Here is a 22,338-nt window from a genome sequence, read left to right on the forward strand (position 1 = left end):
GAAAATGTAGAACAAGATAAGAAAGTATAATTTAAAAGCCTCAAACCACAGTTTTTAAAAATTGAATAAATCTCATAAAGTATGGCAATCACCAACTAAGACATTGCTTCTGAATATAATAAAATATTTTCCAAAATTGTGTACAAGCTTGACTATGAACCTAATGCTAAAAATGCATTTCAAGTCATAAGGAATATGTTCTCTGATGATAGTATGATTAAGCTAGAAATCAATAGCTAGGAAATAACTTGAAAATCCACAGGTTTTAAATTTAACACTAAATTTCTAAATCACCTTTGGAATAAGATAGAAATAAAAATGGGTATTGGAAAATGTTTTGAAGAGAAGAACAAGGGAAATACAATATATCAAAATGTGTTGGATAAATCTAAAAACCCTAATCAAAAGAGTATTTACAAATTTAAAAGATAATATTAGAAATGAATGATTAATAAAACTGCATTGAGATTCGATCTAAGCCCAACCAGAATTGTTGTCATTATGAAAACAAACAAACAACAAAACAAAAAGAAATACATATTGATGTGGATATGGGTCAAAAGCACCCCTTTTACACTGTTGGTGAGAATGTAATATTAGTTTAGCCACTATAGAAGTCAGGATGGAGGTTTTTAAATATTAAAAATAGAACCACCATGTTTTCCAGCTATACTAATTCTGAGTATATACCCAAAAGAATCCAAGTCAGATCACTATAGAGATACCTGCACACATATGTTAATTACTTTGCTAGTCACAATAGCGACGCCATGGAATCAGCCTAGGTAATCATCAATGGATGAATGGATAACTACAATGTGGTAATATTATTCAGACATGAAGAAAAATGAAGTTATGTTATTTGCAGAAAAATGAATGGACTAGTGATCTCAGGTCAAGGTAAGTAAGCTGAACTCACAAAGACAAGTATTCCCTATTTTCTACTGTTTTAAAAATTACAGGGTGGGGCAAGGACATAAAAGTTAAAGAAGAACTATTAGGAATATAGCTGGGGAAAGGAGAGGATAAGGGAGATAAGAAAGAGAAACAGAATGGACGAATATGAATAAAGCATCTAATATGCAGGTATGAAAATATCAAAATGAAACTCATTATCTTGTAGAGTTGATATATTTTAATAAAATTATGCAATAAATAATTTAACAGCAAAAAAGAAATAAAGAACTAAAACTACTATCCAAATATCTTATTTAAGAAGTGGTGGAACTATAAAGTAATCTCCAAAATGTAGAAGGAAGGGAATAGAAACAGAAGGGAAGACATGAGAATGTATAAAACAAATGTACTATAGAGACCAAAGACAAACATTAGATCTTTTAAATTTTTTTCTGTGTCAAAACCAGTCTACAAAAAAGCAGACAAATACGCTATAAGTTGGATCAAAAGGAATGTCACTTCAGAGCCTCTAGATTATTATGAAGATTTTTTTATCTTATTTGTCTTTTTTTATTCATTTATTCACATGTGCATACATTGTTTGGGCCATTTCTCCCCCGTCCCCCCACCCCCTCCCTCTCCCCCCAACCCCCTTCACTTCCAGGCAGAACCTGTTCTGCCCTTATCTCTAATTTTGTTGAAGAGAAAGTATAAACAATAATAAGAAAGAAAAAGCATTTTTGTTAGTTGAGATAAGGATAGCTATACAGAGAGATTCCTAGCATTGCTTCTATGTACAAATGTGTTACATTCTAAGTTGATTCATCTCTAACTGTCCTTTTTTCTAGTTCCTGATCTCCTTCTCTATTATGAAGATTTAACAGGTTAACTTGAACAATGTTATTAAAGTAAATTCCAATTGATGAAAATGGCAGGTTTCCTTAAAATACAATTTATAGAGGAATATCATCAGCAAGATAATGACAGTCTCAGGCTCAACTTTCCCCCATAGAAAATTGAAAGATTAACAACACTGCAAAAATTTGAAAGCTACAAAAAATGAAATAAATACTATTCACAGACTAGAATATCCATTTGAAAATCCCAACACTTGGGAACAAAGGTGAGACACTTGACTGATCCACAGAACTGAATGAAACCCAGTTTAGAAACTTAAGAGAATTGATTTCATTCTGACTGCATTACCCTTTCCTCTCCTTCAAGTCAGTGCATGTCTGCTTTATAGAGGATGAAAAGAGAACTAGATAATGTCATCCACCTTCCCTAGCATTCAGAAACTACCTTCAGGAAGCCAGCTCCAGAACACACCAGTATCTTCCACGGGAAACACTAGAGAAAATGGCAAGACTGAACGCCCCAAACAGAAACTAAGAAAGAGTCTGAGGTTATAGTGGCCACTGTGTAGATCATGGTGTTACCTTTGTGTTCCTCTCAACTGTGGTACCCAACCAAATATATCAGTCAACCTCATTGCCCAAATGCAAAGTTGAGCTGATTGTCTTCAAGGAACCCTCATGGTTTTGCTGGGTATAGCTGAATGGAACAGCTCTCATTCATTAGAATTGTGTGCCTGTGGCTCTCCCAGGCTCAAGCTTTTCACTGCAGACTCTTCTGGTCTGAGGTCTTGTGGGTGGCCCCAACACCACAACCTTTCTTTATACTGCCTTAGTAGGGACTCTGATTAGCTGTTGTCTGTCCAGACCCCAAAATTCCTTAAAGCATCTTTTGAAAACTAGGTGGAAGAATCCATGCCCCTAGGTCTAATGCACTCTGCATACCTATGGTGATGGCAATGTGCAAATGCTACTATGATATACCATTGGTACCTTCCAGAGGGAAAACTATTGCCACACCTGGCCCCCTGGAGTCACAGTTGGAGTGGTGGTCATGGTGGCCCTACTGGAATGTGGGGAGAATATATTTGAAATCGTTCTGCCCCCAACATCATGACTTTCTGGGTATATGATGGACAATCTAGCCCCAAGGAATTCCAAAATGATTTTAGGGTAATTCTTCCATTGTCTTGGTAAACAGAATGTAGCTAATTACCTCATCAGATGGTTGCTTGGACAAATTGTTGATTTTCTCTCCTAAACTCAACACAATTTTAAAATCTTTACATGGCCAGGCTTATAATTTTCCAAGTCTTTATGTTTTGATTCCCTTTTAATTATAAATTCTATTTTAACTCATTTCTCTCTTCTCACATTTTACTATAGCAGTTCAGAGAAGCAATGCAGTACCCTAAATACTTTGCTTATATATTTCTTCTGCCAAATATCTTAGTTTATCACTCTTAAATACTTTCTTCCATAAAACAGTAGGTAATGGAAACAACTTAGCAAAGTTCTTTCCCACTTTATAACAAGGATAGCCTTTCTTCAAATTTCCAATCAGATATGCCTCATTTCCAGCTGAATCCTCATCAGCATAAACTTTAGTGTTCATATTTCTACCAACATTCTGTTCACAAGCACTGGGATAATCTCTGAAACTAAGGTCATTTCTATAGTTTTCTCATTCTCCTGAGCCCACATAAGAATTGCCCTTAAAGCTTCATTCACAACAAAGCATGCTCTTTTCATGTTCTGAAACTGCTGTAGACTATTCATTGATGAGCTCCAAATCTTCTTCCTCTTCTTCCACAAGTTCAAGTGTTTGGTATAGCAATATCCCTGCTTCTCAGTATATCTTAGTCTATTCTGCATTGCTATAAATAATATAATATTACAGACCAGTAACTTTTAAAGAATGTAAATTTATCATAGTTCTGGATTCTGGGATGACTAATATCAATGTGCCTGCAGGTTCAGTGTCTATGGAGGGCCTAGACTCCACTTCCAAGATGGAATTCAGATGCAATTTGGTGGGGATGAACACTATATCCTCACATTGTGGAAGAGTATTTATAATGGTCTATCATAAGGATAAAGTCCTCTTGGATTCCCCATACACCACACCTCCTAAAAGCATCTTTGTCATGGTCAGTGCATTTTCTGTTCCTATTAAAAAATATCTGACATGAATTAATTTATAAAGAATGGAAGTTTATTTGGCTCACAATTGTGGAGGTTGAAAGGTTGAAGAGCATGGAATCAGCATGTTCTTGGTACCTGGTAAGGACTTTCTTATTAAATCATAACATGGCAGAGGACATCATATGGAGAAACAGAGCAAATGTGCTATTTTAGATCTCCCTTTCTTGTATTAAGCCAATAATGCCATCATGAAAGCTCCACATTCTTGACATCATTTAATCCCATTACCTTTTGAATGTTATACCTCCCAATATATGATATTTGGGATTATATTTCAACACATGAAATTTTGGAGACTTGTTAGTAAATCATCTTGGGGGAGACACAAATATTCTGAGAAACATTTAAGAAGAAATAGCAATTCTACACAAACACTCACAAAATTATAACAAAAAAATTTCCCAACTCATTCTATAAAACCAACATTACCTTGATATTACAGATAATGAAGTCACAAGAAAAGAAATGTAAATACCAATATCCCTTATGAGTATAGATACTAAATCCTGAACAAAATACTAACATGGAGAATCTAGCAATATATAAAATATTCATTGGCCAAATGCTAATTATTCCAGGAATGCAAGATTGGTTTAGCATCCATAAATCAATTAATTAAAGAACAAATGTAATTATTATTTCAATAAATACAGAAAAACCTTGAGAATTGATACTTTTCATGATAAACTCCAAAATCTAGGAATAAAAAGAAACTTTGTCAATCTGATACAAGGCATCTACAGAAACACCCACAGCTAACATCATCATTATAATTAATAGTGAAAGTTGGCATTTTCTTTTTGTAATGTGAACAAAAAGACAAGAACTACTGCTCTCACTACTTCTAGTTACCAGTGAATTCAATGTGTCATCCAGGGAAATTAAGCAGGAAATGGAAGTAAAAGGCACCTATATTTGAAAGAAATTAGTAAAAGTATGTCTATTTAGTTCTTCAAGGTTGTAAGATACACGACCAATATATGGAAACCATACTTCTATATACTTGCAATGAACAACCAAAAATTAAATTAAGAGAACAATTCCACTTATAATGCCACCAATTAAACTACAAGATCAGTGTAATCCCTATTAAAATCCTAGTTTATCTTTTTCCAAAAATAGGTAAGCTGTTTATAAGATTCACTTGGAAATTTAAGGGACTTAGAATAGCCAAAACAATAGTGGAAAAAAAGATCACACTTGAAGGACTCATGTTTCCTGAATTTAAATCTATAAAAATCAAGGCAGTGTAGTACTACCATAAGTGTATACAAAGAAATAAACTTCCAGATTGGTAATCAATTAATACTTGGCAAGAGAGCCAAGATCATTGAATGGGAGTTAGAATCATTTTGACAAATGGTGTCATGGCAATTGGAGATAAAATTATAAAATAATTAATTTGGATTCCTACCTCATGCCACACACAAAAATTAACGTAAAGCAAAATGCATCAGGAAACATGAACATAAGAATAAATACTAAAAAAAATTAGGAGAGAATACAGGTATAATACAATATGATCTCAAAAATAATTTAGGAAAACTCAAGCAACAAAGGAAAAAAGGATATACATCATCAAAATTTAATAATAATAATTTTGAAAACCATAATTATTTATATAAATTTTTTTATATAATTATTTTTCTCTGCATTTGATTTTTTCTTGAGTGTAAAAAGAAATATATATTATCATTTATAAAAATTCTGATTATTTATTATCTGATCAATTGGTGTATATTCCTCACAAATGATATCCTGAAACAAACTTTCTACTAGATTTATATGTTAAAGAATGGACCAAGTACATATTTAAGTACTGCACTTCAGTTTTTATTTCTCATATATTATCAAAGAAATGTAAATTGACGCTGTTCTGGGAAGCAATATGCAATTATATATCAATCTATGTACTCTTAACGATATTTATACTCTTTAAACAAATAATTCAGTTCAAAGAAGTTGGTCTACATCTCAATATTTTCTTAGAATAAATATTTATGGCTGCCTGGAACTTCCTTTGAAAATGTCAAAATCAGAAGAATGGAAGAAAGATTTAAAGAAAGTACCATCTACTGAAATTAACTCTAATTTGATAAATGATATTGTTGAATACATAAAGCTAAATAAAAGTAAATGAAAATGGTGGTAGAGAATCAGATCGCCTATGCTCCGTGACTTCAGGAACCTCCTTGAGACAATGGAACCACACTAGGGTAATTCTGATTGCTTCTAGCCAAAATATTAACCACCATCACATTAGGTGCAGATAAAACTCAAAGACTGAGCCTTAAACCAGCCTTTCATTGCACCTAACAACTTCAAAAATCCCGCCCAGCATAGCCAGCAAGGCGTATCTGGCCTCTGGCCCTGGAAAAAAAGCCTCTAGCTGCTTCTCATTTCTTTTTTTTCCTTTTTCTTTTCTTTCTTATCCCAGCAAGCAGAAGACACAGCATCAATCAGGATCAAACTCTGTGATATCTGGACCCCTAGCTCATGGAAAGCCTCCCCATGCTGCACTGCACTGAAAACAATGACACCATTTCTCCCACCAACTGGCTCTGAAGCTGCCTGTGTGAAACTGCAGAAGAAATAGGTGAGAATCACACACCACCCCACCCCAGGCAAATAATACAGTGCAACCCCTGGGCAGACTGAACACCCCAGCAAAACTGAAAAATTTAAACAGCAAACTGTAATCTAATATTGACATTGGAGGTGGGAGTGAAACCCTGAACCCACCCTGAAGAATGGAGGAAGGGCAAAAAGCCAATCTCTCACTGCTGAACTGTAAGGGGAATGGCAAGGAACCAAGCTGTCAGCGCCTAACCCTTAGGGATGCACCATAAAGCAGCAAAGGCTGAGAGCTGGGGCAGTACAACATCTCAACCACCTGGAAGAGCCAACCACCCAGCAGAGATAAGGAGAGGCATAAAGGCTGAGAGAGGGAGCAGAGTGACACACTAACCTCCCAAAGCAGGGCAGGAGGTGAATCCCAGAACTGATCTCTGGGCAGAGGGCAGCATTAAAAACTGAATAGCCCCACCTTGCTAGGGGAAGAGTTGACCAAACAGAGTTGCAGCTGAAGAACAACACAGCTGCTTCATGTGAGAACAGCTCTGACCAACTTCCATTAGCTGGCAGTCTTACCTCACCTCACAACTCCAATTAATCTTGTGGACAGAAGGTCCAAATATCACTCACAAGCCAGTCACCTGGTGAGACCACATCAGAGCTTACTCTTGAACATTAATACCAGGATTGAACATCTAAGGAATAACTCCAGAACTTTTATTAATAGACTGAACTTTCAGTGTTTCCTGAACCTGGTGTTTTTTAAATTGTGTTTCTTTTTTACTCCTGTATTTTTAACTCCATCTGTATTATTAACTATTCTGTTATCCCTATTCTCACTCTCTTCACTCTCCTTCCTTCTCCTGTACTACAATCAGTTTTTCTTCCTCCCTACTATTCTTTCTGCCCTTCTTATCTACTCTTTCCCCTGTCTTCACCCTACACTCTGAACCTCCCCCAACCTGTCACCATACTACCCCTCTCTCTTACACACTCACCGGCCCCTGACTAGCCTACTGCACCAACTGCACACAACCCAGTCTCTTGCAATCCCTGACACAAACACCCTTCACTACAATAATAAAAATACACCCAAACACACATAAGGGCCACAAATCACAGCAGCCCTAATAACTCTTAATACACCCATGCACTCTTTTTCTCATCCCCCCTTTTTAGTGCCTTTACCAATTCCCCAAAAACTAAAACTAGCCTAATAACCATTACTCACCCCCCAAACTCTGACTGTTTACAGATATTATTGTCAATGTGTTTTTCTATAGAATATGCTAACAACTGGTCTGGCATTGAACCTGTGAACTTGTTATTGCTCAATTACAACTCCAGACCAGGGTCACATAGACACATCAACCTAGCTGATAACCAAGTCAATCACAACACAAAAATTAAATCAGGGAAAGAAATCAGGCAAACAAATCCAACAACTAGCTTACCAAAAATATAGTGGCACAACACCAAGAGGAGCAATGGGAAGAAGAAGGGATGGAAACCACTCTCCTCAAAAATTAATTCAATAAAGGATTCAGTGGGAAATTAAGAAAATTGATACCCAGTTCCTGACCTAAACAAAACAATGATAAATGTAACTAAGGAACTCAGATAAGGCCACAAAAAAAACATCAAAGAAGAAATCTGGGAAGAAATCTCTGAGAAATTCATGGAGAAGATATTAGACATGATTAACCAGAATGTACAAGATGCACTCAAGAAATTTCAACACACCAAAAATAAACAACATGAGATGACACAGAAACAAATAAAGGAACTCAAAGAGAACCTCAACAAACACCAAAGTAAAACAAAGGACAATATAAAAAGAGAGATACATGAATTAAAGAGGACAGCACAAATAATAAAAGAAGAATTGACATGAATTAAAGAGGACAGCACAAATAATAAAAGAAGAGTTGACATGAATTAAAGAGGACAGCACAAATAATAAAAGAAGAGTTGAACAAAGATATGGAAAAAATCAGAAAAAGAATCAAACAGAAATCCTGGAAATAAAAATCCTTTTAGTCAACCAAAAACACAGTGGAAGGCAACTACAGCAGACTAGAACAAGTGGAAGACAGAATCTCAGAGCTTGAAGATAAAATAAAAATTAAAGAAAAAACAGAAGAAATCTTAGTCAAATAACTCAAAAACTGTGGAAGGAATATGCAAGAACTGAGCACCTCCATCAAAAGATCAAACCTGAGAATCATGGGCACTGAAAAAGGAGAATAGGTGCAAACCAAGGGGATAAGTAACACATTCAATAAAATAACAAAAGATTTCCCAAATCTCAAGAAAGTTTTGCCTATTCAGGTACAGGAAGCCTCCAGGACACCAAACAGATGTGACCAAAATACAACCTACACACAGCACATTATCATTAAAACAATAAGCATAGAGAACAGAGAAAGAATATTGAAGGCTGTAAGAGAGAAAAAACAAATAAAATATTTTGATAAACCCATCAAAATAGCAGCAGGTTTCTCAATGGAAAACTTAAAAGCAAGAAGGGCTTGGAGTGAGGTATTTTGGGCTCTGAGTGAAAAAGATTTCAACCTTAGGATACTCTACCTAGCAAAACTATCATTCAATATTTACAGAGCAATAAAAATCTTCCATGATAAACAGAAACTAAAACAGTATATGACCACCAAGCCACCACTACAGAAGATTTTATGAGGACTTCTCCACACAGAAGATGAAAGCAAACAAAAACAAGAGAGGACAGAAAGCATCAAACCACAGGAGAAGAACAGACAAGCAATCAGAAAGTAGCATTGATTGGACTGTACACAATCAATTCCTTAAACCACAAAAACACATAAATAGCAGTAATCACCACATACCTATCAATATTAACACTGAACATTAACAGACTTAACTCCCCCATCAAAAGACACCATTTGGCAAACTGGATTTAAAGAGGAAGATCTGCTAATCTGCTGTTTACAAGAGACCCATCTTATTAACAGAAAAAAAACTGGCTCAGGGTGAAAGACTGGAGCAAGATTTACCAAGCCAATGGCCCCTGAAAATAAAGAGGAGTAGCAAAACTTATATCAGACAAAGTAGACTTCAAACATACATTGGTCAAACAAAATAAACAAGGATACTTCATGCTAATAAAAGGTGCAATATATCAAAAGGAAATAGCAATTATTAACCTATATACACCCAATGTCAGTGTAGCCAATTTCATCAAACATACACTAAAGGACTAAAAAGAACATACAGATTCCAACACAGTGGTAGAGGCAGACTTTAATAAACTCTATCCCCAATAGATAGGTCATCCAAACAAAAAATCAACAAAGAAATCCTAGAACTAAATGACACCATAAATCAAATGGACCTAACTGATGTCTACAGAATATTTCATCAAAAAACAACACAATATACATTTTTCTCAGCATCTCATGCAGATCATATCTTAGGATGCAAAGCAATCATCAGTAAATATAAGAAAAAAGAAATAACACCCTGCATTCTATCTGATCAGAATACATTAAAACTAGAACTGAGCAACAAAAAGAATAGCAGAAAATATGCAAATAATTGGAGGCTGAATAATACATTGCTCAATGATCAGTGGGTCATAGCAGAAATAAAAGATGAAATCAAAAGTTTCCTGGAAGCTAATGGAAACGAAAACACAACCTACTAGAACCTATGGGACACATCAAAAGCAGTCTCAAGAGGAAAGTTTATAGCCATGAGTGCATATACTAAAGGACAGAAGCATCTCAAATCAATGACCTAATGCTATATTTCAAACTCCTAGAAAAACAAGGATAAGCAAAACCTAAAACAAGCAGAAGGAGAGAAATAATAAAAATAATGGCCAAAATCCATGAAATAGAGACCAAAAAAACCACACAAAGAATCAATGAAACAAAAAGCTGATTCTTTGAAAAAATGAACAAGATTGATAAGACCTTGGCAAATCTGACTAAAATGAGATGGGAAAAGACCCAAATTAGCAAAATCAGAAATGAAAAAAGGGGAGATAATAACAAACACCACAGAAATACAGGGAATCATGAAAGACTACTTTGAGAACCTATATTCAAATAAATTGGAAAATCTTGAAGACATGGACAAATTTCTAGATATTTATACCATACAAAACTAAATCAAGAAGATATTAATCACCTAAATAGATCTATAACATGTAATGAAATAGAAGCAGCAATAAAGAGTCTCCCAAAAAGGAAAAGTCCAGGACCAGATGGATTCTCAGCTGAATTCTACTAGAACTTCAAAGAAGGGAAGGAACACTGCCCAACTCATTCTATGGAGCCAGTATTACACTCATCCCCAAACCAGATAAAGACATATCCAAAAAGGAGAACTACAGGCCAATCTCCTTAATGAACATTGATGAAAAAATCCTCACTAAAATAATGGCAAACTGAATTCAACAATGTATCAGAAAGATCATTCACTATGACAAAGTTGGCTTCATCCCAGGGATGCAGGGATGGTTCAACATATGCAAATCAATAAATATAATAAAGCACATTTATAGAAACAAATACAAAAACTACTTGATCATCTCAATAGACACATTAAAAACCTTTGATAAGATCCAACACCACATCATGATAAAAGCTCTAGGAAAACTAGGAGTAGAAAGAATGTACCTAAACATTATAAAGGCTATATATGACAAACCTCTAGCCAACATCATACTTAATAGGGAAAAACTGAAACCATTCCTCCTAAACTCAAGAATGAGTCACAAGTGCCACTCTTGCCACATAGGCTTAAAATTCCTAGCCAGAGAAATAAGGCTAGAAGAAGAAATAAAAATAATACAAATAGGTAAATAAACAGTCAAAATATCCCTATTTGTGGATGATATGATCCTATACCTCAAAGGCTCAAAGAGCTCCACCCAAAAACTTCTAGATACCATAAATAGCTTCAACAATGTAGCATGGTACAAAATCAACCTACAATAATCTGTAGCCTTTCTATACACCAACAATGAACAAATTGAGAAAGAATACAGGTAAACAATTCCATTTACAATAGCCTCAGAAAAATCAAACACTTGGGAGGAAACTTAATGAAAGATGTAAATGACCTCTAAAAGGAGAACTACACACTATTGAAGAAAGAGATCAAGGAAGACTACAGAAGATGCAAGTGTCTCTGATGCTCATGGATTGATAGACTCAACATAATAAAAATGGCTATACTCCCAAAAGCAATCTACATGTTCAATGCAATACCCATCAAAATTCCAGTGACATTCAGCACAGAGATTGAAAAATCTAGCCTAAAGTTCATTTGGAAACATGAAAGACTGTGAGAGCCAAGGCAATACTGAGCAAAAAGAACAGTGCTGGAGGTATCACAATACCTGACTTCAAACTATATTACAAAGCAGTAGCAATAAAAACAGCATGGTATGGGCACAAAACAGACATGATAACCAGTGAAACAGAATAGAGGACCTGGATATGAATCCACACAACTACACCCACCTCATTTTTGACAAAGGTGTCAAAAATATACTATGGAGAAAAGACAGCCTCTTCAACAAATGTTGCTGGGAAAAGAGGTTATTTGCCTGCAGAAAACTGAAACTAGATCCGTGCCTGTCGCCCTGTACTAGTATCAACTCAAAATGCATTAAAGACCTTATTATCAGACCCAAAACTTTGCAGTTAGTGCAAGAAGGAGCAAGGAGTAACCTGGAAACAATAAGTAGGCAAGGACTTCCTCAATAGAACTCCAGTAGCCCAGCAACTAAGTATAAGGATGGACAAATGGGACTTCCTGATATTAAAAAGCTTCTGTACAGCAAAAGAAATGGTCTCTAAATTGAAGAGACCACACACAGAGTGGGAGAAATTAATAGCTAGCTGTATGTAAGACAAAGGACTGATAAGCAGAATATACAGAGAGGTCAAAAAACTAAACTCTCCAAAAATCAATGAATCAATAAAGAAGTGGCAACTGAACTTTTTCTAAGGAAGAAATCCAATTGTGCAAAAAACACATGAAAAAATGCTCACCAACATTGGCCATAAGGGAAATGCAAATCAAAACCATGCTAAGATTCCACCTCACACCTGTTAGAAAGGCTATCATCAAAAACACCACCATCAACAAATGCCGGTGCAGATGTGGGGAAAAAGGAACCCTCATACACTGCTGTTGGGAAATGTAAGCTAGTGCAACCACTTTGGAAAACAATATGGAGGCTTCTTAAAAAAACTAAACTTAGATCTGCCATAAGATCCAGCAATACCAGTCCTAGGGATGTACCCAAAGGAATGCAACTCAAGCTATTACAAAAGCCCTTGCACACCCATGTTTATTGCAGCACTATTCATAATAGCCAAGCTATGGAAGAAGCCAAGGTGCCCCACTACTGACCACCGGATCAAGAAAATGTGGTATTTACACAATGAAATTTTACTCAGCCACGGAGAAGAATGAAATTTTGTCATTCTCAAGTAAATGGATGGAACTAGAGAACATCATCTTAAGAGAAGTTAGCCAGGTTCAGAAGTCCAAAAATCACATGTTCTCCCTCATATGCGGATTATAGATCCAAAACAAATGCAGTAGTATTATTGGACATGAATCACACAATAAGGGGAGAACACGCATGGGAGAAATTGAGAAAGGAAAGGAAACATAAAATTTGAATGTGGTTGATGTGTTTCCTGTTGAGAAGCATATAAAGTAATCCTTAAATTGTCAGAGGCCACTATGGGAAGGGGACCAAGAAGTAGTGAAAAGGTTGGATAGAAATGAACAAATGTAGGTTGCAATACACAAGTTCATGGAAGCAATACTAGGAATCTCTCTGTATACTTATCTTTATCCCAAACTAGCAAAAACAATATGTCTTTCTTATTATGTTTTCTCGTCAATAAAATCAGAGAACTGGTTCATTCTGGAAGTGGGGGGGAAGGGGGAGATGGCACAAATAATTTATACACATGTAAGTAATGTAAAAATGATAAAAGGAGAAAAGGAAAAAACTAAGTAAAGAAATAATGAAAATTTTTAAAGAATAAATATTGAGATGAATACTATTTAGTTTTTCTTTTTCAGTAATATTCTACTTTGAAACACTGCAAGTGCCCAAAAATACTAAAATAATTTGATAAGCAGGGTACATACCTACATGTAATACCATGCAGCCTTTGATGGACATTCTTAAAAATATTTAAAGAATAATCTTACCTGGAGAAAAAGCAGGCTATGAAAGGACATATGCAAGTGGAGAAATCCCATGGGACCTCAGATTCACTTTAAAATACTTGAGCTGAAGAAATGAAACAAGTATTATATAAAGATTTGTAGGACATATTCTTTTTTTCAGATTTTGCCTGTTTTTAGTTTTTGAACTTTTAAAATAAAATCAAATAAATATTACAGTTATACTTTAGAATTATTTGATTTTTTAAATAACAATATATAACCAAAATAGGATTAAACTCAGTTTGAAATTAGAATTGAATTCACATATTCATTACTTTTCATGTAGTGCTCTATGAAGTTTAGAAAACAGTGAACCAAAGCAGGAGGAAATATCAAATAATTCTGCTAATGCAAAAATTTTCTGGCAAAACAACTTAAATCTCTTAGTTATAGATTTTGTTCTTTTAATAAACTTTCTATAATATGCTTAATAATGTTTTGAATCATGGTGATATATTATGATTTGATGTAATTGTCCCCACCTTAGACATTTTTAAAGAAATTCATGATAATTTAAAAAGAAATTCATACATGAATAGGTAGAGCACAGTAGATATTTGGGGAAGGGGAATGACGCTCTTATATATACTATAACACTGGTTATATGTCATTATATATACATATATATATATATATTTGTCAAGATCCTTAAAATTTTACAAGCTCTTAGTTAATAATAAGGCAACTATATTGTACATCACCAACTGTAACAAACATACCATACAATTACAAGATGTTCCTAATAGGAGAAACTGTGGGGAGTGAGGGGACAAAATGGGAGTCTTCATACTTTCCACTCTGTTTTTTTGTAAACCTATAATTGCTTTGAAATATAAAATCTATTTAAATAAATAGCTTAATATGCACATTATCAATTTTCTTTACATATATCTCACTATATATTTATGTCTAATAAAGGCTGAGAATTAAACAGTCAAATGTAAAGAAAAAATAGATCTGGTGGAATTGTGAATTACTTCTATTATTATTATTATTATTATTATTATTATGTTTGGGATACATTGTGACATTTACAAAATTATTAGAATATATCATAGGTGAATTCACTCCCTCCATCAATCTCCTTTTATCCCTGCTCCCCCATTCCTAATTTTCTATGTTTTCTGAATTATTATTAGGAACATTTTAGAATACATGCGTATTATAATCAGTAATAACATGAAAAAAATATGCTGCTGTTATGTTACCATTTGGTTGTATTTTCTTTAAGTATATTTACATTTATAACTTATCTGTGTATGTATAGTTATGAGTATATACACAGACAAAACCACATTCAGATTCAAATTTATTTAGTACAATCTCTGGTGCAAATATCCAAGTAACTTTCTGGTTTGGTGGATCAATACAATATTGGTATCACTAATCACTCTCATTGGTCAATTTAAAATCTTCCCACAGGAACAAGCAAACCTAAAAATATTATTGCTTGAATGTAAAATTTCTCCTTGGAAAGACAAATTCTGATCTTTTCTAAATTCCTCATTCTAAGTATTTAAGAATGGTGATTTTTTTTTATTCATTGAGTAGAAAAAGTTTAGAACTGAATCTGCACTATAAAGAAATGCAAAGCATTTTTACTCAAAATATAAATTTCTCCATACCTGTTTCTCTTACTCTCCCTAGAATCTGGTAACTTTCATCTACTCTCATCTTCTAAAAAGTCAACTTTTTAGTGTCCACATATGAGTAAGATCATATAATATTTTTCTTTCTGTGCCTGGTTCACTTCACTTCATAAAACAATCTCTAGTTTTTCATTTTCTATGGCTGAGTATTATTTCATTGTGTTTATGCCCCTCATTTTCCTTACCCATTTATCAGTTGATGGAAACTTAGGTTTTCACTTCTTCACTATTGTGAATAGTGGTGCAATAAACATGGGACTGCAGACGTCTCTTTGAATACTGATTTCATTTCCTTTGGTTGTATACCCAGAAATTAAATAATTGCTTCATATAACAGATTTATTTTTAGTTTACTGAGGAAACTCTATATTTCCCATAATGGTTTGCTAATTTACATTTCATAAACAGTGTGCAAGGATTTCATTCTCTGCATAATTAGTTGAGAATTTTCTTTAGAGTTTTGAAAGTAGCAATTCTTACTGGGGTGAGGTGAGACTTTTATTTACATTTGAATATCCAGTTTTCCCAGCACAGTTTGTTGAAATATGTGTCCTTTCTCCAATGTGTGTTCTTAGTACCTTTGTCAAAAATCCATGGGATATAGATCCATGGGTTTATTTCTAGGTTCTCTATTCTGTTTAGTTGCTCTATGTATCTATATTTATGGCACAATACCATGCTGTTTTGATTACTACAACTTTGTACTGTATCTTGAAGTCAGGTAGAGTAATGCCTTCTGATTTTTACTCAAAATGTTTTTTACTATTTAGAGATTGTGGTTCCATAAAAATTCAGGAATTTTTTTTCTAATGTTTTGAAAGTTATTGGTATTGTCCCATGGATTGCACTGTATCTGCAAATTGCTTCAGATACTATGGAATTTTGATAATATTGAGTCTTCCCATCCATGAACATGGATGTCTGTGTTAGCTTTCCATCACTGTGACAAAATACTTGAGATAAACCCATCACTTTCATGAATGTCTTATACTTTTCATTATGAAGATATTTCATCTATTTGGATAAAATTTTCTTAGGTATTTTACTTTTTGTAGCTACTGTAAATGAAATTGCTTTCCTGATTTCTAGTTTACATAGTTCACTAGTGGCATATAGCAACATTACTGATTTTTGTGTATTGATTTTGTAATATGAAAATTTGCCAAGTTCACTTATTAGTTTTAATACTATTATGTTGAATCTTTCAGGTTCTTATATATAACATTTGTCTTCTGCATATTATGAGAATTTGATATCTCTTTTTCCAGTTTGGATTCCCTTCCTTCTCTTGTCGTTTGATCCAGAGCTATGATGAATAAAAGTATGAAACTGGGTGTCCTTGTCTTGTTCCAGATCTTAGAGTCAAAGTTTCCAGCTTATCTCCATTGTGTATAATTTTTGTTATTGGTTTATTACAAATGGATTTTATTACCTTGAGTATGTTAATTTTATGCCTAATTAGTTCAGAGTTCTTATAAGGAAAGGTTGTTGAATTTTATCACATGATTTTTGTCTACTGAGATGATCATATGCTTTTTGTCTTTCATTTAATTTATATGGTCTATTTAATTTCTTAATTTGCATATGTTGAACCATACTTGAACTCCAGGGATAAGTCCCACTTAATTGTGGTGAATAATCTTTCTAATATGCTGTTGGATTCAGGTTGCTAGTTTTAAATTGTTTTAATTTTAAATTTTATATTCATTAAAGGTGTTGGCCTATGATTTCTCCTTATTGCTTGTGTGTGCTTATACAATTTTGCTGTCAGTATAATCCTGGCCATGTAGAATGTGTATGGAAGAATTATTTCATCTTCCAATTTTTTGCTAAAAACTTAAAGAGAATTGGTATTAGATGTCCTCTAAATACTTGGTAGAAATCAATAATGAAGCCATCTGGTCTTGGGCTTTCCTCCAATATAGGGCTTCTTATTACTACTTCAACCTCATTACATATTATCAGTCTGTTCAGGTTTTCTATTTCTCTCCTTTCTTTTGTGTTACTGGATGTTGAACCCAGGGCCTTGTACATGATAGGAAAGTGCTTTATCAAAGCTGAAGCTACACTGAGTTACACCTGTGGTTCATTGCTGTAGGATCCTGGTACTATGTTTTAAGTACAGGGTCTCTCCTATGTGTCTCTGACCCTGTTGCATAGCTTGGATTTGGGGAAAAGGTGATGCAAAAAACTCTTTGTCCTGCCTTCTTCAATGGGTCTTTTCTTATTCTTATGTCAAAAAGAAGATAACTTGATCTCTCACCAGATGTCTTTAGTGTTTGTGAAGGTAATTTCATGCCTTAATAGCTGTTCAAATGGATGTTTCTTGGGAAGAGATGACTCTTAAATGGTCCTACTCTGTTGTCATCTCACTATCTTTTTTGATTAATCTTTTCATCTTCTTCTGCTCCTTTGTAACTATTGATATGGTCAATTACATGGATCAGCGTTCCAATGTTCTACCAACTTTGCATACCAGGAATAAATCTCACCTGGTTTTCTTACATAATTCATTTCTCACGTTGTTAAATGCAACTTGGTTGTATTTACATGAGATTTTCTTTGTCCTATGTTCACAAAAATATTGTTTATTTTCTTTCATTGTAATGACTTTAGTCTGCTTTTGCAATTAGAGTAATATGGCCTCATGGAACAAGTTTAAAGTATCCCCTCTGTTTTCATTTCCTGGAAGGACTGTACAAAATTGATATTATTTCTTCATTAGATTTGGATAGAATTCCTCAGAGAAACCCTCTGGGCTTTGTTCTTTCTTTTTTAGAGAGGTTATTAATCTATCTCCTCAAGTTTTATAAATAGATATGGATGATTATTTGTGAATTTAGGTAGTTTGTGTTTCTAACAAAATTCAACCATTTCATTTATGTTATCATTTTATTGGCATAGATAATAATTTTGGTTTTTCAGTTTGCAATATCAGTCCTCTAATGAGTCCAAGAAAAATAACTGACTTTCTGTTTCCTCTGCTTGAAGACTGGAGTAGAATTGGAAGTCTGTTTTCAAGTCTTTATGATACTAATCTTTAGAAAAGTAATTTTTGAAATTTTCAGTAATATAACAATATGATAACAACCATATAACCTCACTGCAAAACAAAAATTAATAATGCTATAATATTGATACGCATCATATCAGAACTCAAAACGGTTTGAATTTTGGAGCATTTTGGATCTTGGATTTTCAGATTAGGGATACTCAACCTTTACTGCTATGTTTTAGTTGTTTTCCATTACCAGGCATTTTTTTTTTCTAAAAACATTATATGGTTGGATAAATATCACAGACACTGAAGCATGATGTTTCAAAGTATATATAGTACAGTGTATATAGACACTATATACATATACTACACATGTGTATATACTATATATGTATATATATATGCTGTAACTATATATATAACTATATATATATGTATGTTAATATGTGTGCATTGTATGTACATTGTGTGGAACAGTTAGATATATGTTATATGTATATCATTAACAAATGTATTACCTCACATTGCTGCATTTTTTTTTGTGGTGAAAACACCTATTCCATCTTTGGATTTTTCAACAATACAGTGTATTTTTCACTAACTGCAGTCACCTATCTAACTATAAATATGTCCTTTAGCTGACATCTCCCCATCTCCTACCTAGACTCTGGTTACTACAATTATACTCTTTACTTCCATTAGATCAACTTTTTTTGATATCTACACATTCATGTTTATTAAAGCACTATTCACAATAGCCAGGATATGGAAAAAACTCCCAATTATTTTTTTCTTTGCTCTATGAGAATGCTGAAAATTATGCTAAGTTTCTTAGATATTTTGTCTTCATTTAATAATTTATCAATTCCTGTAGATGAAAAGCAATGCATACTTGGGCTCAGCTCTCTGTATTTCCCTTCTTTCTGGCATTTTGACCCTCTAATGTCCTGCCTGAATTTGTAGTTTTTTGTTATTTTTCAAATGGATTTTTAAAAAGAAACTGCTGTTTTGAAATAATTATAGTTTCACAGGAAATCCCAAAAATTGTACAGAGAGGGACAGTGTACTTTTAACCCAATTTCCTCCAATGGCTGCATTCTTTATGGTTAAAATACAAAATCAAAGTTAGGATATTGACATTGGCACAATATTTGTGTATAGTTATATGCTGTTGTAGTCTATGTGTAGATCTATGTAGCCACAATTGCATTGAAGATACAGCATTCCATAGTTAAAAACACTTTAAAATATTTTATCTAGCTTTTTTATTAGTTCTTTGAAGTAAAGTAGTTGGGCTAATCCCAATTATAGCTCAACAAGGTCAAAAGATGTCCTGAAATTATACTGTTCAGTTTTCATATTTGTAACAGAAATCTTCTAGACTCTGAGGTTATGTATACTATCTGAATGTTTAAGACATGGATTTCAGAATTTCCTTTTTCTTTCCTTTTAGTGCCTAGTGCAGAGTTGGTTTAAATGGTAGAGAGGCAAGAATAACTACTGGATGACAATTAATTGTACGCTTGTTTCTGTAATCCTATCTAAAAGTCTTTATGGCAATGCATTGGCAACAAAACCATAATTTCTGGTTTACTTACATGGCAAAAATCTTACTTAATTTTTGTGTTTGTACATTCAAGCTAGTTGAATAATTATTTATTTTTTCTGACAACTCAATCTCTGCATATGCATACATCTAAAGGATTCTTGCTCTATTGTGGAAGGACTTAAATTAAGGTTAAATAATGTAGGCATTTAGTAGATGATGAATAGATATTAGTGGCTACTTGGCAGAGAAATGATTCTCAATGAAATGCACATTAAGAAGTTGTTTCTAAGTGCACATAATAGCTAAAATGTGTGAAATAACATTTCAAGTGGAAAATGTCAGCAACAGCCATTGGATTGGACCAGGGGACAAGTGAGTGAGAATTTTGTATCAATTAGAATATATAACAATTGAAGTCTCTGAATTTATATAATGGAAGGAAAAATAGATGGAGAAGGGAAAGCAGAAAGAAATTAGAGATAGAACAGGGTAAGAAAGCCTATTTGGAAATATATAAATTATTTGAAGTACCAAGTTAGTCTTTCATATAATTTAATGGGAATTTCAAATAGAAACAATTCAAGATTCAGATGAAAACCTTTATTCAGAAGTAATGCTATATTGTAATAGCAAGAATACTCTGATAACAGAAATCTGCAAGTGTCTCCAAAGCAAATAAGTGAAGGGTTTTCTTTTATCAGAAGCAGTAAGTAGTAAATATAGGGACTTCAGGTAAGTGACAGGAAGTGATCTGAGAAGTCTGATATATGAGGTGTCTTACTGTTGTCAACTGATCTCAAGATAAGTTAAGAGGATATGTTCAGATTTCTAGTGTTTGCTTAGGCTTGAGGGCCAGCAGTGTTCAAGGGCCAAAAGGGAAAATAAAACCTGACTAAAGTTTGGTCAGGACAAAGCAGAAACTAGACAATTGGAAATTGTGAACATTGATCAAGAGCCAAGAGTACACTGTTACTAGAAGCATTTTACTGAATAGTAAATGACCTCATATGATATAGAAGAAATTTCTATTTTTAATCTAGTAGTAATTTGGTCTGGGTGATCTTCAAAAATTTTTTCTAACCTGAATAACAATGATTTACATGATTCAGTGAAGGTTTAGTATTGTTTTTAACAAAAAAACCCCACCCAAAGTGAAATGGTCATCTTAGTGCTCTTTCTGGATTAATAAGATTTATTACATCATCTAGTAATTTTAGTATCTTTCAACAAAATTTAGTAAAATCTTTTCAAACAAATTTTGCAATCATCACTTTGTAGATTTTTTAAATGAGTTATTCAAGATTATTTCAGAATATCTATTATTTCAGATTGAACAGAATTGCTGCACATAAAATATGTGCTTCTTTTCTAGGAATGCAATAATAGTATAGGAAGGATGTACAGCATTAACATTTAGATAAGTATCATGGGAAAAGCAAAGCTCAAAAATTGCCTACTATGGAGAAAAGAGAGGAGAGGTTTTGATTAAATGTTATCAGACTGCCCACTAGTCCATCAATTCAAAGTCAGTTTAGGGAGTGATGTTGCTTTTCAAGCTCTCATGAAAAGACTTCCTGATTTGTAGAGGAGGCAAATTTATTTATGTAAATTGACAATTTGGCAGTACTTCTGCTTCTTTTAATGTTGATGAGTCCCACCTCTGATAAGACAGATCTAATTTCATTTCCATTAAAATGCAATGAAAGCACATTTATGAATTTAATAATTTCTTGCCTGAGTTTGATAGAATTAGAATTGTTAGCCAGAGAGTGTTATCAATAAGTGCTGCTCTTTAAAAATTAAAGTAGAGTAAGAAACAACTAGAAGGACAAGTTTTTTTCTTACAGACTAGGAAAAAAATGTGAATTTGTGAAAGAAATAGTAATTTTCCAAAAGGTTTGTTTAATTGGACTCTCTCGCTTATCTCATTGTTAAATTATTTTCAAAACTAATATTTTCTATATAATTTAAATGTTGCTGTGCTTTATTTTGCATAACTTATTCATCTTCTTGAAAGGAACATGAAGCAAATATAAATTTAGGCCTTATAACAAAGCACAGAAAGAAAAAACTGACATGGTGAATTTTTCTTCAAAATTTCCTTTCAGAAAGCTCTTTTAAAATATTAGTTTTGTTCACACTTTTTGCGCTTTTATGCACATTGCCTAGGTAAGCATTATTGTTTCTGATAACTTAGTATGCCTCCTTGATCCATAGCTTTTTCTTCTGAAGTAACATCTAACTGTTGCTCTTTTATATACTAGAAATAATAAATAACCATCTGCTCTTTAACCCATAAAAGGAGAAAATGTATGAAAATTAAAATATACAGGTTCTTAAAGATTATGAGAAAGATGAATAACAGAG

This window comes from Castor canadensis, chromosome X, assembly GCF_047511655.1.
Source record: "Castor canadensis chromosome X, mCasCan1.hap1v2, whole genome shotgun sequence".
In the NCBI taxonomy this organism is placed as follows: domain Eukaryota; kingdom Metazoa; phylum Chordata; class Mammalia; order Rodentia; family Castoridae; genus Castor; species Castor canadensis.